The sequence below is a fragment of the Fukomys damarensis genome, unplaced genomic scaffold, assembly GCF_012274545.1.
Source record: "Fukomys damarensis isolate Sample0158 unplaced genomic scaffold, DMR_v1.0_HiC HiC_scaffold_17, whole genome shotgun sequence".
Lineage (NCBI taxonomy): Eukaryota > Metazoa > Chordata > Mammalia > Rodentia > Bathyergidae > Fukomys > Fukomys damarensis.
In genome coordinates this window covers 78,614,491-78,630,293 of record NW_022900929.1, presented here as the reverse complement: position 1 = coordinate 78,630,293, position 15,803 = coordinate 78,614,491, and the positions used below count along the sequence as shown (strand labels likewise).

At 43.3% G+C, this 15,803-nt stretch overlaps 1 long non-coding RNA gene across 2 annotated transcripts in view; it reads left to right on the top strand.

The window, feature by feature from the left end:
* Positions 1-852, top strand: part of LOC104872416 — a 4,267-nt gene extending 3,415 nt beyond the window's left edge. For both annotated transcript variants that reach the window (XR_783160.2, XR_004517747.1), the window contains exons 3-4: positions 383-476; positions 694-852. This is a non-coding gene — a long non-coding RNA (uncharacterized LOC104872416). The remainder of the gene's footprint in view (positions 1-382; positions 477-693) is intronic.
* Positions 853-15,803: the final 14,951 nt, after the last annotated feature.

Sequence of the window (15,803 nt, the reverse complement as noted above, 5' to 3'; positions counted from 1 at the left end):
AAAAAAAAAAAAAAAAAAAAAAAAAAGTATGATTTCAGATCTGAGAAAAATTCCTAAGGAGATTTTTTTTTCACTACTTCATGATTGAACTGTATGGTAAGATCAAGTGACTTAGATTTCTCTTTTCTGTGTTTTGGTTATGGACTGAATATGTCCCTTGGTTCTGTGTGGCCCTATCAGAAGGTGGCAGAGTCTTTGAGGTGGAGGTGACTGGGAAGCAAATAGACCACAGGAACAGTGCTCGCAGAAGGAATTGATATCATTCCCACACAACCCTCATGAGGGAGAGAGAGAGGGAGAGGGTGAGGGAGCTGTTCTAAAAGAGCGAGCCTGACCCTGAGTCTCGTGGGCTTCCTGTCTGCTTTGTGCCTCCCCTGCCCAGGTGGTAACGTCAGCCACCATGATGTGATGTGCCCAGGGGACTCACCAGTCTGAATTGATAGGGCTGCCTGATCTTGGATTTGTAGCCTCCAAAGGTATGTGCTAAGTAAACCTCTTCTCTGTAAAATATCCAGGTTCCGCAATGCAGTTATAGTAATGGAAAGTGGCCTAATACACTCCTACTTGGGGATAATGTGTTAATGTCGTTAAACACCTCTTATAGTTGATCTCCACTGTTCTCCTGTGTGTTTCCAAATGGAAAAAGAACCTCATGTAATATTGTGTGTGAAGAAATTGCATTTTATATTGCAGAAGGATTCAATGAATGCTGCAAAATTAGATGCTCAATAAAGAAGTTACCTGCTTGTAAATGTGGGGCACCAAGTCAGAAAAGTTGGAGGAGAGTTTGACATCCACTAATCACTATCAACTGTCTTGCCCCATTCGTTAATGGGGACAGTTAACGTTTTAATCAAAATTTTAAATAAAGTCATTTAAATCCCCTTCAAGCCTGACTCTTCAATCCAGCTAGGCTCCTATTCTCTTCAAATACACAAATTATGATACTTCCAATGACTCACTCACTGGTGTGTGTTGTCTTCGATATAATCTTGCTTTCTTTCCATTATTAATTTGTGGTTTTCCACAATTAATTTCTCCTGCTTAGTAGCAAGATCAGGTAGGCAGACAGACAAGGTCATTTTTAATCTCCATTCCTCACATTTCTTCTTCTGATTTATGTCTGAGATGCCACCATTAAAGATTCATTCCTTCGTGTTAAAATGTAGCAGCCTTCTATCCTAGGACTAAGCTACTTTCCCCAAGCAAGGAAGGTAAATTTCAACACAAGATAAAATTCAACACAAGGTTGGTAAATTTCTACAGGGTTTGGGAAGTGACACTCTGTGTGTGGGAGCCGGTTCTCTCAGGAAGGTGCTGTAGTCTGGAGGTGTTGCCCAGAGGTTCATGAGATCTACCCTTGCTTCCTCCGAGCAGCAGTGTTGGGAGATGGCGTTAGGTAGAGAGGCCTGGGTCATGGGCGTGGCACCCCACAGGAATTGACTAATGCTTTTCTCAAGGGAATAAATTCTTGTTCACTCCTGACTGGATTGGTTACCAAGAGAGTAAGTTGTCACAAAGCAAGTCTGCCCCTCTGTGCTTTCTGCTGTGAGTGGAATAGCAGGAAGCCCTCACTAGAAGCAGAACAGATTCTGGGACCATGCTTTTGGCATCCAGATATGTGAGTCAAAATAAATGTCATTTCTTTATCAACCACTCAGGCTCAGGTATTCTATTATAGGAACAAAAAAGAGACTAAGACAGGAGGCAGAGAAAAGACATCACAGAGGGGTAGGAAAGTGCCGAATTCTCCTCATCATGAGAGAACACAGGGCCAAAGGAGAAAGGACCTGTGCCCCCTCTTTGTGACTTGGGTGTCGGGGCCCAGTCATGGCCCACTGGAGTTTGACATTTGGAAAATAACTTCTTCCTGTATAATTAAGGCATCAACATTTGCTACTCTTCAAGGAAACTGTCTGTTAAGCTGGTTTTGACTCTTTCACCCTGATATAACAGGAAGCTCGTTAGTCGAAGATCTGATGTTATCTGTAAGAGTCAGGAACTCACCCTGACATAACAGGAAGCTCGTTAGCTGAAGATCTGATTTTATCAGTAAGAGTCAGGAAATCCAGTCTTTGAAAAACAATGACTTGGTGTTTTTGGTTGTTGTGTGCCCTTAAAAGCTTCCTGCTGCTGTGAACCTATAAAAGGAGCTCTTTCTGTGAAATAAATCAGACTTCTCTTCGTCTCCGCTCAGGTTTGAGTGTTCTTTCCTTTCTCAATCCTCACTCCCCGACTCGGGCATGTTCGTGTTGTGATGGCTGGACCGCCACACTTGGGTCAAACTCCACAAGGTCTTCGTAGATGCCTTAACTGTGACCATCCTCTGATCTGAAAAAAATCACACTCTTGAGCTAGGAGACCAAGGCCAGTGCTCTCCAAGAGGAACTTCTATTCATTTTTCTTTTTTCTTCCATAGCTTCCCCAAATGCCTTGCAACTGGCCACAACTACATCAGACACCTCAAAGAAACTCCAGAAGATAATTTGTTTTGGCTGTGCCAGGTAACTCCGAGCCCCTGCAGCCATCCTCAACCAAATAACATAAGGAGTCCCTCCTCTACTCAAAGGCTGACATCGTGTTTGTGCCGGGCTGCCTTTTTATTTCTCATAAACAACTTCCCCGTGCCCTTAATGGATCAGCCTAGTTACTCTTCCCTCTTGAACTACTCCATAAGTCTTAATAAAGCTTCTTTCAGGTGGTGTATTTCTGTCTCTGATTTCTAACCTGAGTAGAGCAGGCTGAGCTTTGCACTAAGAGCAGCCACTGGCATTGAAGTGATAACACCTGGGGCTGGTGACCCTGAGGGCAACTAGCATCCAGAGAGCACAGAGAGCAGTGGAGAGCTGCTGGGAGCCACCTGCTCTGGTCACTGGAAGAGTCACTAGCAGCTACTGGTTCCAGCTGCCAGGAGAGTGCTGAGGTCCTCTAACACCAAGAGCTAATAGTCACTGACAACAAAGCTCAGGGCCATTAACACAATAGAGCTACACTCTGCCTAATCATGATTTCTATTTGAATTGAGCCAAAGAACCCTCAGGTGATTAGTGATACTAACTTTGCTCATAATAACTATGTTTAAGACCGGGGATTTAGCTCAGTGGTGCCACCACCTGCTTTGCAAGCGTCAAGGTCCAGAATTTGATCCCCAGTACAAGAAAAAATATATATATATTCTGTACACAATTATTTTGGACATATTTTCTCTGCTATGGATAGAATACCCCCCAATACAATAAATGAATTTTACTCCATTTTAAAATAAAATTGAGACTATTTTATTATAGGCTTAAATATTACATGTTCTGAAACTGTTTTCATTCTTTAGCAATCATTGATTAAAATAATTTTCTAAGATTCATCAATTCTCTATGAATTCTATCAGAAATACATTCTTTCAGGAAATGTTTTATAATTTGATCATTATTAGTTTAACAGTATGTCTCAGATTGTTTACATTGCCATATATTTGTTAACATTTTAGCCATTGTGACTCTATTTTTGAGAAAAGGTTAGAACTAAGTTGCTGAGTAAGCAGAGAAAATATATAGTATAATTTGAGCTGTAATAAAATATCTCTTTTCCTAGAACTTTTATTCGCCAACACAAATGCTTAAAATTTCCATTATTGAAATAATTCTTTTGGATTAAAGTATTCACACCTGCCATTTCCTAGGAGGGGTGATTTGGCAGGGGGCTACCAGTGACACTTGTGGAACAAAAGAACAATGAGTAACTCTAGGATATATCATTCCATTCCACTCATGGCAACCTGCCTTCCTCAGACAAACGCCATCTGTCACCACCATGCCTCTTTCAGTCCTTGGTAGCTTGTGTCCTAGATCCCAGCCCTCATTGCTCCTCTGGAGCCACACTTCATCAATCGGCCCTTTTGTTTCCTGTAACTTCTGTGTGTCTCCCTCTTTCTCTTGTTGCCCTTTCCTCTCTGAATGTGAGTATATGCCATCTCTAGATAGTAGGGAACAGGGAAATGGATCTTGCAAATGGAAAGGGGGCCAAGAGATGGAGGGAGGAAGGAAAGAAGGAAGGAGAAAGGGATGGAGAAGTAAAAAGATTTGAGATATGTTTTTGTGAATGTACCAATGCCACAAATGAGTGTAATCGTGTGCTACAATATGTACAGAAAGATTGGCAAGTGCCCTATTAAAAAATACTATATCTCAGTGGATATGCATATATGCATGAGCTCACATGCACATGTGTGTGCATACACACACACATACACATACAAACTTTTTCTATCCAGCCAGGTGTGGCAGCACATACCTACAATCCCAGCAGTCAGAAGCCCGAGGCAAGAGGATTACAATTTCAAGGAAATCTAGGCTACCTAATGAATTGACGACCAGCCCAGAGTACAGTGTCAGAAACTTTTCCCATCTGTATCCACCTTTGGTTCTCACTTCTTGCCCTTCTTTTCACAGCCAAAAGTTTTCCAAATGCCTGAAATCAGACACTCTATCCTTGTCTCTCTCAGGGATAACTTGCTTGTGAACATCACCAGGGATGTCCTAAATGCAAGACCCAGAGCAGAACATCTCAGTCCTATCTACCCCTGAAGCTGTTGGTGTCTTCCACAGTCCTCCCTCAGTGCTCTCTCTGTCTTACACTGTTGTTCTGTTTGGGGCTCACCAAAGGCAAATTCTGGGTGAAATGAGGTGGAAAAGTCTGGACATGCTGAGCTGAAAGCATAGGAAGCAACAAAACAGTTGAATGGGGCTCTAGAAAAATTCAAAACAGAAATAATTTCCTAGATAATTACAGAGATGGTGAGAAGAACGAAAGACATGATTAGACTCTAGAACAGAAACAGATTTTTTAAAAAGTAGATGAGTTCAGGACCATGATAGAAGCCATGAATGCCCAGCATAGGAAAGAAAGGGAAACCATGAATGCCCAACATAGGAAAGAAATGGAATCCACAAAACAGATTCAAACAGATAGCCAGGAGATAAAAAAAAAAAAAAAACTCTATTGAAAGTATGTACAACAGACTGAGCCAATGTGAAGACAGAATATCAGATATAGAAAACAGAATAGCAATCAGTGACTATGAAAAGAGAGATCTCTTAAAAATAGTAGGGACTATGGGAAATCAATCCAACAACCCCTGGATGACACAAAGAAGAATAATATAAGACTGATAGGAGCCCAAGAAAAAGCAGAAGAAAGTACAAATGGCATAAAATAAACCTGTTCATAGAATTAATGACAGAAACCTTGCCCAACAGAGCAAAAGAATTTGACATACAGGTAAGTGAGGTATATAGGACTCCAACTAATCATGATAAAAAAAAAGTGTACACCTAGACATACAATAATCAAGATCCTGGAAACCCCACAGAAGAATGAAATACTATAAACAGTTAGAGAAAAGAAACAAATCACATGCAAAGGAAAGCCCATTAGGATTACAGCAGACTTTTCAAAACAAACCCCCAAGTCAGGGAAAGCTTGGTGTGAGGTATTTCAAGCCCTAAAGAAAACAACCTCCAACCTAGACTGATGTATCCTGCAAAACTATCTTTCAAAATTGATGGGGGAAAAAGATACTTCCATCATAGAGAACACCTGAGAAACTTTATGAATACCAAACCAGCATTCCAAACAATTCTAAACAATAGCCTAGAAAAAGACAATGAAGGTCTCAACTCCATGAGGCCCAACAGAACAAATCCATTAGGCAAGGCAAGAAATTAAAGGGAGAGGAGGGAAAAATGTAAAAGAGCCAATAACATGACAATGATAAGTCAATATGCATCAGCTATAACCATCAATGTTAATGGCTTCAATTCACCAATCAAAAGAAATAGGCTGGCAGAATGGATTAAGAAGCAAAATCCAACAATATGCTGTATACAAGAAACACATCTAGTTCAAAAAGAAACTCATAGACTGAAAGCAAAAGGATGGAAAACAGTTCTCTATGTTATTCTGTTGGGGAAATTTCACTAACCTTGGAACTTCAACTACCACTAATTACCTGAGTTTTTCAGCCCAATGTCCTTCCCGAACTTCAGGTCTATAAATCAATATATAAACTGCCCACTGGTGGTCTTTGCTTGTGTTTCCCCATGGTGATGTTTAATCATCTGTGTCAATTTGTTTAGCCTGTGGGGATGAGTTTGCTTAGTCAAATTTTAGTGTACACAATACTACAAACGTGGTTTTGTTTGACCTTCTGGGGCCTAAACCCAGGCCCACAGGCAAGCAAAGCACACGCCCTACTGCTGAGCTAATAACATCCCTGGCCGTAGAGGTGTTTCTTTTAGATATGATTCACATCTATGTTTAGTCACATCTATGATTAAAGGAAAGCAGATTCTCCTCCACAGTGCTGGTGGGCCTCAGTTAAACTTTTGATGGCCTTACGAACAGAAACGGAGGCTTCCCAAAGGAGGAATTCTGTCTCCAGGGAGCAGCACAGAACTTCTCCCAGATTTTCCAGCCCTCATATTCCAGGCTGTCACATCAACCTTTACCTCAGTCTCCAGGCTGCTGGTTTGTTCCGCAGACTTGGGCTTGTTAATCCTCAGAGCTGCATGACTTCATTTCTTAATGTCTCTTCTCTTTCTGTCCAGTTTATATATGTTTTAAGTATGCTTTATAGAAAATAACATGCCATATATTTTTAATGCATATTTTTTCTCCATTCCCCTTCCCTCCCTTCTACCCCTCCACTCCTCCCTATTTACAAATATATTTGTTTCCATTTTTCTTTCTTTTCCTATATTTTTCTTTCCCTCCTTTCTTCCCCCACTTTAATACATATTTATTTTTATTTCAAATTTTTATTTTTATTCATACATGTTTACAGTGCACAATGAATACATTCATTGTGGAGATGTATACGTAACACATTTTAATTATTTTTACATCCTCTTCCCCACTCGCTTCCCTCTCTCCTCCCTCTCTCCACCTTTTTGATGCCCTTCCCATTTGCAAAAGAGCTACCTCTCTGTTTCCTATTATCTATCTTTTATTTCGTTCTTTAGTTATATATGCTTTGGGTTCCTCGTACAACAGAAATCATGCAATATTTAAGCTGTGTGTCTGATTTAACTCACTTGACACACAGTCTCATGGTGCATCTATTTTTCTACAGATGACCCAAATCTACCCCTCTTTACTGCAAAGTAGCCCTCTCTTGTGTATAAATGCCACATTTTATTTATTCTTTCATCAGTTGATGGACATATAGGCTGCATTCAAGATTTAGCTATTATGAGTGTACTGCTATCAACGTGGGTGTGCATGGATCTCTGTAATATGGTGACTTTAACTCTGTCTAAATGATACTATCTGCAGTAACTGCTGCTTAATTCTTGATGACTGCTGGGAATTAATTAGGAGTGCCAAGGAGTATGGGACAGAACGAGCTTTCTAGACAAAATAAACTTATTTCAAGTCTTTAAGGCAGGAAGTAGTTACAGGGTGTTTGTGGAAACTGATAGAAACAGCAGTTGGTAAGGTAGGCAGGGGCCATATTATGCTTTGGAGACTAAACTATATAGGGTTTTATCCTAAAAACCATGGAAATCCTTTGAGAAGGTGATATCACCTAGTTTGCTTTTCTAAAGATCACTCCTGCTGCTGGGGGAGGGAGCAGTTTGAAGGAGGACAAGAGGAAATGAGGGGAGGTCAGTGGGCAGGCAGGGGCAACTGTTACATGGAAATGTTTTGTTGCCTTTGCCCGGGTCGGCAATAGTCGAAGTAGAAAGATCCAGACACAGACAAAGGCCACTGATGAACAAGATTGGCTGCAGGTGGGAAATATGGAGAGGGAGGGAAGAAGCTTAATGGTACCAATCTCTAATTTGAACCATTGTGGGGCCAATGAAGCCATTCACAAGAAGAACCCCCAAAAGCTTAGGTTGGGGAGAAGAGGGGAGGATTCAGTACTGAACAAGCTGGATTTGAAGGGGCTGGGGAATCTTCAAATGAAGTTAGATACCTATAGAAACTGGATGTGTAGGTCCGAGGCCGAGTGGTAAAATTTGACTTGGGCACTCTTACATCCACTGAGTTGAGCTGAAAAGGGAAAATTCTCATTCAAGCCTGTTAGGGTTGATATCTAGATGTCCCCCTAACCCTCACGCACTTATAGGTGGGCTTTTGGAAAGTGACCAGAACGTGGGGTGGTGACACTCATCAATGGATCAGTCCTATGTGATGTTGGGAGTGAAGCCTCCTGGGAGGAGGTGGCGATAGGGGCGTGGCCTGGAAGCCTGTCTCCCTCCCTCCTCCGCCCTTGATCCCTCTGCTTCCTGCCACCATGCCAGGAAGGTACTTTTCCTCCACTGGGCCCTTCAGCCCCGCTGCCCTGCTCTGGAGCCAGCCAATTATGGACTGAAAGCTCTACAAACTGTGAGTGAAAATAAACCTTTTCTCCTTTAATTTGGGGGTGTTGGGGTATTGTGCCTCGGCAATGAAGAGATAACTAAGACAAAGCCAAAAGAGATAACCTCAGTCAGCCACTGGTGAGACAGGAATAAACCAAAACATTTACATTTAGTTAAGAGCGAGAAAACCTTTCCCTAACTTTGGACGGAAGCATGAGAAGAAATTAGCTTAGGAAGACTGGATTTCAAGCTAGCATTTCAGAAAGTGCCAGTTTGGCTTTTCACAACTGTCACAGAGTTCATCATTTAAAGGTATTTTGTGTGCTCACAGAAAGGAACAAAGGAGGCAAACGGAGGATGCCTTTGGCTGCCTCTGAAATGCTATTCTGCTGGAGATGGAAACTAAACTTTTACAAATTGAAAAACTCCACAGGTTTAGGTTTTACATGGGTCCTTCAGGTAAACCTGGGGTATTGTAGATTCTGGAAGGATTTTATTAATCGAGTTTAAATGTTCCAAGTTAAATAAGTCAAGTGTTGCATAGCTTGAAAATTTATCTTGGGGAGACTCTTCAGGCCTTGGATTAAGTAGTTCAGAGATTTTGGACACAAAGCTCCAGTTACAATGAAAGATACGATTTCATACTTTCAGACCAAGGAAATTCTACAAAATATTGTGTCTATGAGGGTGTCCAAAAGGATATTTTTTATTACATAAAATCTCAAACAAAAACCAGAGACAACTACAACAAATCCCCATAGACTCATCGTCCGGCTCTGATCATCACTGACTTCCTGCTTATAAAAAGATATAATTTGCGGGCCGGGGATTTGGTTCAGTGGTTCTGCTGCAAGGGCCCAGGTTCTATCCCCAGTACCAAAAAAAAAAAAAAAAGATATAATTTGAAAACAATTGTGCTTTTTCTTTTGGAATAGTAATACTTTTTCACCAATGAAAACATAGGGGGAAAACAAGATCAGCCAAGAGAAGACAATACACGTTGGTCACGCTTCCCGCCCTTCTAGCACAACCACCTGTAGCCATCAGACAGGGTGGGTCACACTTGTAATTTTGATTTGTTCTTTTATACATTTGAGTATATTTTCTGTATTCTTTTTTTTACATTAAATATATATTAATTCCAGAACCAGAAACACACACACACACACACACACACACACACACACACACACACACACACACACACACACAAACTCTGAGAGGATGCACAGAAGGATGCTCCCTCCCCTAGATACCTCAGACTCTGCCTCAGGGTGTGAGGGCGTGGCTGGCCATGGGGTGTGACCCCCAGCTCTGCTTCCACTCTTGCCAGCTCTGGCCTTCTGAGAGCTCGCCTCGCACAGGGGGAATGGCAGCCCCGTTATCTGCAGAGACGTGTGTGCATGTACACAGCTGGCACCACACTGTGCACGCTATTGTATAAACACCTTCTTCAGTTAATGTTTTTGAGCACTTTTCCGGGTTGTTTCTGAATTCTAAAAATGACATTTTTGTGCATTCTGTCAAAATACCCTAGTTTAGCTCTGTCACTGGCCATGTGGATGACTTATCGTGTGCGAACATCATAAAAGCGCTGTAATATTTAATCTTCGCAATTATAGTAAATACTAGTGCACATCCATGATAAACTGCTTAGGACAAAATCCCAGAAGTGGAATTCCAGAGACAAATGACGCGGCCAGCCCCATACTCTTCACTCCTGCTTCCAAACTGCCTCTCAGTGAGGTTGAACCAGCTCATACCCCGTTGGCCAGCTTTTCCTAAAAGTTTCATAATATTGAATGTCATGACGAAACACATACATGTAAGTTAAAAACCTAACAGTAATGTTTAATAAATGTTACACATTCATATTTTTAAAATAAAAACACAAATTTATGCAGCATGTAAATTGCAGTGAGAATAAAAAAAAATCTAGATTTAGAGGGTACAGAAAGGGGCTGCGGGTGCAGCTCCGGTGGAGCATTTGCCTAGGAAGCATGAGGACCTGGTTTCAATTCTCAGCACTGCAAGAAGGAAAAGAACAAAACAAAACAAAACACAGGGATTTAGCTCAGTAGTGCTGCCCCCTGCCTTGCAAGCACAAGGTCCTGAGTTTGATCCCCAGTACCCCCCCAAAAAAGTGTACAGAAGGATGTATACTGGTTATATGCAAACAGACATCATTTTACATAAGGTATTTGAGCATCTGCAGATCTTGGTACCCACGGAGGACCCAATCCTTCATAGGGCTGCCTCACAGATCTAATTGACTTCATGATTCAGGACTTGGAGCCTTTGTGATTTGTTTTTTGTTTGTTTTTGTTTTTATTTTCTGAACCAAAGGCCTTATGCATTCCCGGCAAGAACTCTACCACTGAGCTACACCCCCAGGCCTCCCCTTTCCAATTTTACAAATTTTATTTGCTGAGCTGCTCCAACTTCCAATCATCCTGCTTCAGCCTCCCAAGTAGTGGGGAAGACAGGCACGTGTCACCTGACATTCCTGGATGCACAGCCTTAGGCCACAGAACCAAAGCAAGCCTTGGATGGACACACAAGACAATGGCTTTTGTAAGGTGGGACCAAAGAAACAGAACCATAGGAAGAAAGCTGACTGCTCACCATTGGGTTTCTTCAGAATTTTTTTGCAACGGTTAGATCAGAAGAACTTCCTTGTCATGCTACCCAGAACTGCTTTGTTTGGGGATCTGTATACTCTCTCTTCTGTGAGGTCAGACAAATGAGTCTCGGCATGGTGGTGTGGAATTTGGCACGAGTAACTATTTTAGTTTGGTCTTTTGGACTTTGTCAAGGAGCTCAGTCAAAGCAAATGGCCTCCTGTAACTTTTACTTAGTAGTTTCAGTAGGAATTTTGGAGGAACCGAAACATTCATGCCATAGCTGAAGACAATTATGAAAGGACATGCATTGCAACAATATTTAAGGAGATATAGACATTTCTGGTTTAGTAGCAATGAATGTTTTGAGCAAAGAACACGTGAAATTCCCACTATTTGACTGTTTGACCCATCAAAAGGATGTTTTTTAAGATCGTGTATCAGTGCTCACTGGAAAAACACTTAATGCATGACATATAAATATATAAAGATTTACAAGATAGGCTTACAGAAGCTGCCCCCAGCGTCAGGTGTGAAAGAGTGCAAAGGGGCTGTCTGTGCCTTGGTGATCCGAAGGATCCAGTCGAAGGCCTGGAGCTCAGGGTAGTGTCCTGTGCCAGTCTGCATGAGGAGGCTGAAAAGTCTGCCCTGGAAGCCCAGAGACGACGTCCAATGGCCAACATGAGGTGAGGACTAGAAACCCTCTGCCTTCCTTCCTTTATTCCATCTAGGCTGCAAGCCTATTGGCTGAGGCCACTCACACCCGAGGAGGGTCTTCCGTCTTCGGTACATCCCTTCAGCCACACCCAGAGCTGTGTGGACCCGATTCAGTACTCTGTTAACTATCACAGTTGGCTTTGAGGTGAGGATAAGCACCTGGCTCTCATTTTTCTCCCTGCTGGCTGGAGTGGGGGTGGCTTGGCCAGCAGCTGCCTCCCTCTCACTTCCCTGTGCTCCCCCTTGCACCCAAGTGGCCTAGGACTGTTTGCTTCAGTGTCCTCCCTGGCTATCAAACCACCATCCTCCACTCCAACGTGAGCACAGCCACAGGGAGCCAGGCACCTTCCCTCACTCTCGCTTCAGACAACACCGTTTTTCTTTGAAGAAGGGAAGGGCACCATGAAGTGGCTAAGGTCAGGAAGGGAGGGATCTGGCCCTCTTATTTGCATACCCAACATTCACAGCAAGTTTTCAGCCTGCCCCTCACTGAAGCAGCATTCCTCAGCCACTTTTCAGGTGAGTCTGGGAGGGGTCCCTCCTGTGTATCGGCCTCCCTACACTGCAGCACAGGCACTGCTAAAATAGACTCACTTAAGTGTTCCTGTAAACCTGGGTAGTGTGGGCTCCAAAAGTCCTGTAAATCTATTTTATCTTGCGTAGTGTGGTCAGAGCAGTTGGTTTTCAAAGAAAGGGCGGTAAACACTCACAGCTGTTAAGACTGAGGCGCTCCAGAGTCCAGCAGCCTGCAAAGGCTAGCAGCAGAGACCAGCTGGTGTCTGTCCACCTACAATGTACAGCACAAGCTGGCACTGAACAGTGTTGGCCAGAAACAGCAGTGGCCAGTAGCTGGCTGTGTCAACTGTTGGTATCCAGCACTACCTGGTGACATCAGGACCGCCAGCAGAGCTGCACTCTGCCAATTCGTGATTTCCATCTGAGTTGAGCAAAAGAACCCTAGCAGCCTGGCAACAATTTGACTTGCTATTTTGGTGTACGGAGATAGCAAATATGAAAATGACATTATATTCTTAAAGGGTCTCAAAATAGTTCACAAACTATTGTTTCTTTTATCCCTTTGTTTTTCCCCTGTTACACTCTACGAACACATAAATTTATGGCTGCAAGTTCAAGTCACAGGATTATATAAGTGTGTGTTGTTTTCACTCCTTCCAGAGGTTGTGGAGAGGAAAAGGATGCTGGTGTCTTGGGGACAAGGGAGACATTCATTTTGACTTCTTAATACAGATAAAACACCCACAGCTGTTTAAGGATGCTTCTCACTTAAAAATCTGTGTCATATTGTTACGGAAGGAACTGGTAAGTGACACACAGGCAGCAGAATGGAAGTAAAATAAAAAAGATTTATTTGTCAACAAAGATCAGTATCACATAAAGCAATGCCCGGATCGATCCAGTTCTGGGCTATAACTCCCCCTTTTATAGGGTTTTACAGCCTTGATGTCATCCTGGTTACATTTCATTTTCAAAGTTCACATTGCTGCTATTCAAAACATGGTGGTGGGGCCGGGGATTTAGCTCAGCGGTTCGGTGGCCTGCCTTGCAAGCACAAGGACCTGAGTTCAATCCCCGGTACTACAAACAAACAAACAAAAAACAAAATAAAACAAACAAAAAAAAAACCCCAAAACATGGTGGTGAGGCAGTTGAATTTCAACCCAGATGTAGCACTTCTTTGTCAGGGAAGGTTACCTTTAAGATTTATTTAGTTATCTATTCTAGCCCAGGGGAAGGGGGCATCTCTGGTCAGCAAAGTTAACAATAGTCCTTTTCATTTAAAAAATTTTTGGGGCGAGACTAGATGCCTCCAGTGCCTGTTGATTCTGAACTAAACAAAGCAAATGGCAGAAGTTATTTTACGTTGTTCAGTTTCATAGGTTTTTTGCTATTAAAATGTTCTCTATCAGTATGGGTGCATGATTTTGTGAAATTTGGCCCAAACCTCCTCCCTTCCTTGATAATTCTAATGTCTGAAAGCTCTGGAAGGTTTAGTCCTTTAGCGGTGCAATGACAGCAGAGGCCCTCTGAACCCTGATCAGACTGTGGAGAAATCTGGAGCAACATGGAATAATTTGGAGTCCTGATGGTTTCCACACAATGAAAAGATGGATTTCCTAGGTTTGAAAGTGCAAATATTCTCAGTGGTGCTCGCCTGTAATCCCAGCACTTGAAAAGCTTAAGCAGAAGGATTGTAAATTCAAGGCCAGTCTGGGCTACATAATGAGTTCAAGGCTGGCCAGGATTACATAGTGAGATCCTCTCTCAAAACAAATAAAACCAAACTAAACGAAGAAAAAAAAGAAAGTACAGATAATTTTAGCCAAGTGGCTCATGGACGGAGAACTCAGATTTTAATGCCTTTCCCTGCTATCCCTAGATCCCGTGAGGAGGGCTACCTACCAATGATTCTCGTTGCTTGCGCGGTACAGCAAGTGCATGCCAAGGGTGGGAGAAGGCGGCAGGATGATCCTGGCTGTCATGGGTCTTGGGATGAGAATGGGAGGAGCAACAGTGATTATGGCAACAGACAAGGATGGACGGATGTGTCCTGCTACGCTTGGCTGCCTTTCCACTAAGGGCCAGACCTCTTTCTTTTATTCAGCTTGGCTGGATAGGACCATCCCTTGTAGTGTGCCAACTTGAATAGTTTAAAATGCCTACTAAATTAGTGCAGCTGGGTGTCTGTGCAGGACTGACATACAGGCCGCAAACTGAAGGAGGAAGACCCACGCCAGTGTCATGGCACCAACAGGCTTGTGGGCTGGCGGGACAAAGAAGAAGGAAGTGGCCATGTTTTGCAAGAGCTCAGTCTTCACGACCACCTTTGGGCCTCGGTCTCCAGTTCCTGCGGCTTCCAAGGCAAACCCCACTGCGACTCTGCCCAGGGAGCTCCAGGCTTCGGCCCCGGACGGGCACTGCATCCTTGATCACAGTGTCCCCCGCCTTGGGCCGAGCAGCTGCCGGGTCCCCTGGGTCTCCAGCGTGCAGACGGCCGCTGTGGGTTCTCCCGCCTGACCCAGTCAGCTACCCAGCAAGTCCCTGCACAACCGCACGTGTTCCCACTGACCCTGTTTCTCTTGAGAACCCTCAGCAATACAAAGGGTCTGCAGAAAAATGTAAGTGAACAAAGAGTGTACATAGGAGCCCAAAAGCAAGTAAGATTTGAAGACATTGAGCAAGAGAAAGGAACTTGGCAGCCAGGTGTAAAGAGAGAGGAGGAATAAAGACAGATGGCTAGGCCAACGATGGAGCGATCAGGAAAGGACAGCTGCACCGGGTTCACTCTCTACCTCCAAATGTGAAGGGCTAGCAGGACCCCAGGTGTCACATGAACAAATCTTTTAACTTACAGATGAGGAGGAAGCAGACCCAGCGAGTGTGATGTGCTCATTAGGCCATTCAGATGCTGGGGTTCCCCTTTGGGGAGCACACACTCTCTCTCTCTCCCTCTATCCCTCCCTCAAATTCTAAGCTGAAAAGAGAAAATCAGGTTAAATCACTGTGCAAGGAGCCACTCCTCCACACGCAGAATTGTTCATGGGTCAGGAGGATCCCATTCAAAATAAGTGGATCCAGCTAGGGTTAGAAGCTCTTCCAGGCATAGTGGTGCACACCTGTAATCTTAGCGCTTGGGAGGGAGGCTGAGGCAGGAGCGTCCCTCCAAGTTCAAGGCCAACCTAGGCTACATGGTGAGCTCAAGACCAGCCTTGAATACCTAGTGAGATGCTGTCTTTTCCGTTTCTCTTCTATCTTTCCAGAGGCCCTCACTGGATTCTAGCTCTAAACGGTACTTTGCACCGATGCACCACCTAAGCTTTTTTTCTGTCCCTCTTTCTTTAGAGACCTCCTGCATTATCTCCCCCCCAGGATGACACATTCAGCACTATTGCCCTAGAAGATTCACTTAGGATCACAGAATTTTACAGGGAGAGAGGACATGAGGAATCCTTTGAGGAGGAGGAAAAAAAATCACCTTCTCATTTTTTATACAAGGAAATCAAAGCACAAAGAAATGAAATGACTTGGCCCCAGCCACCAAGATAATTCGGGACAGCGCTAGGCCTTTTCAAAGCTGGTCTAA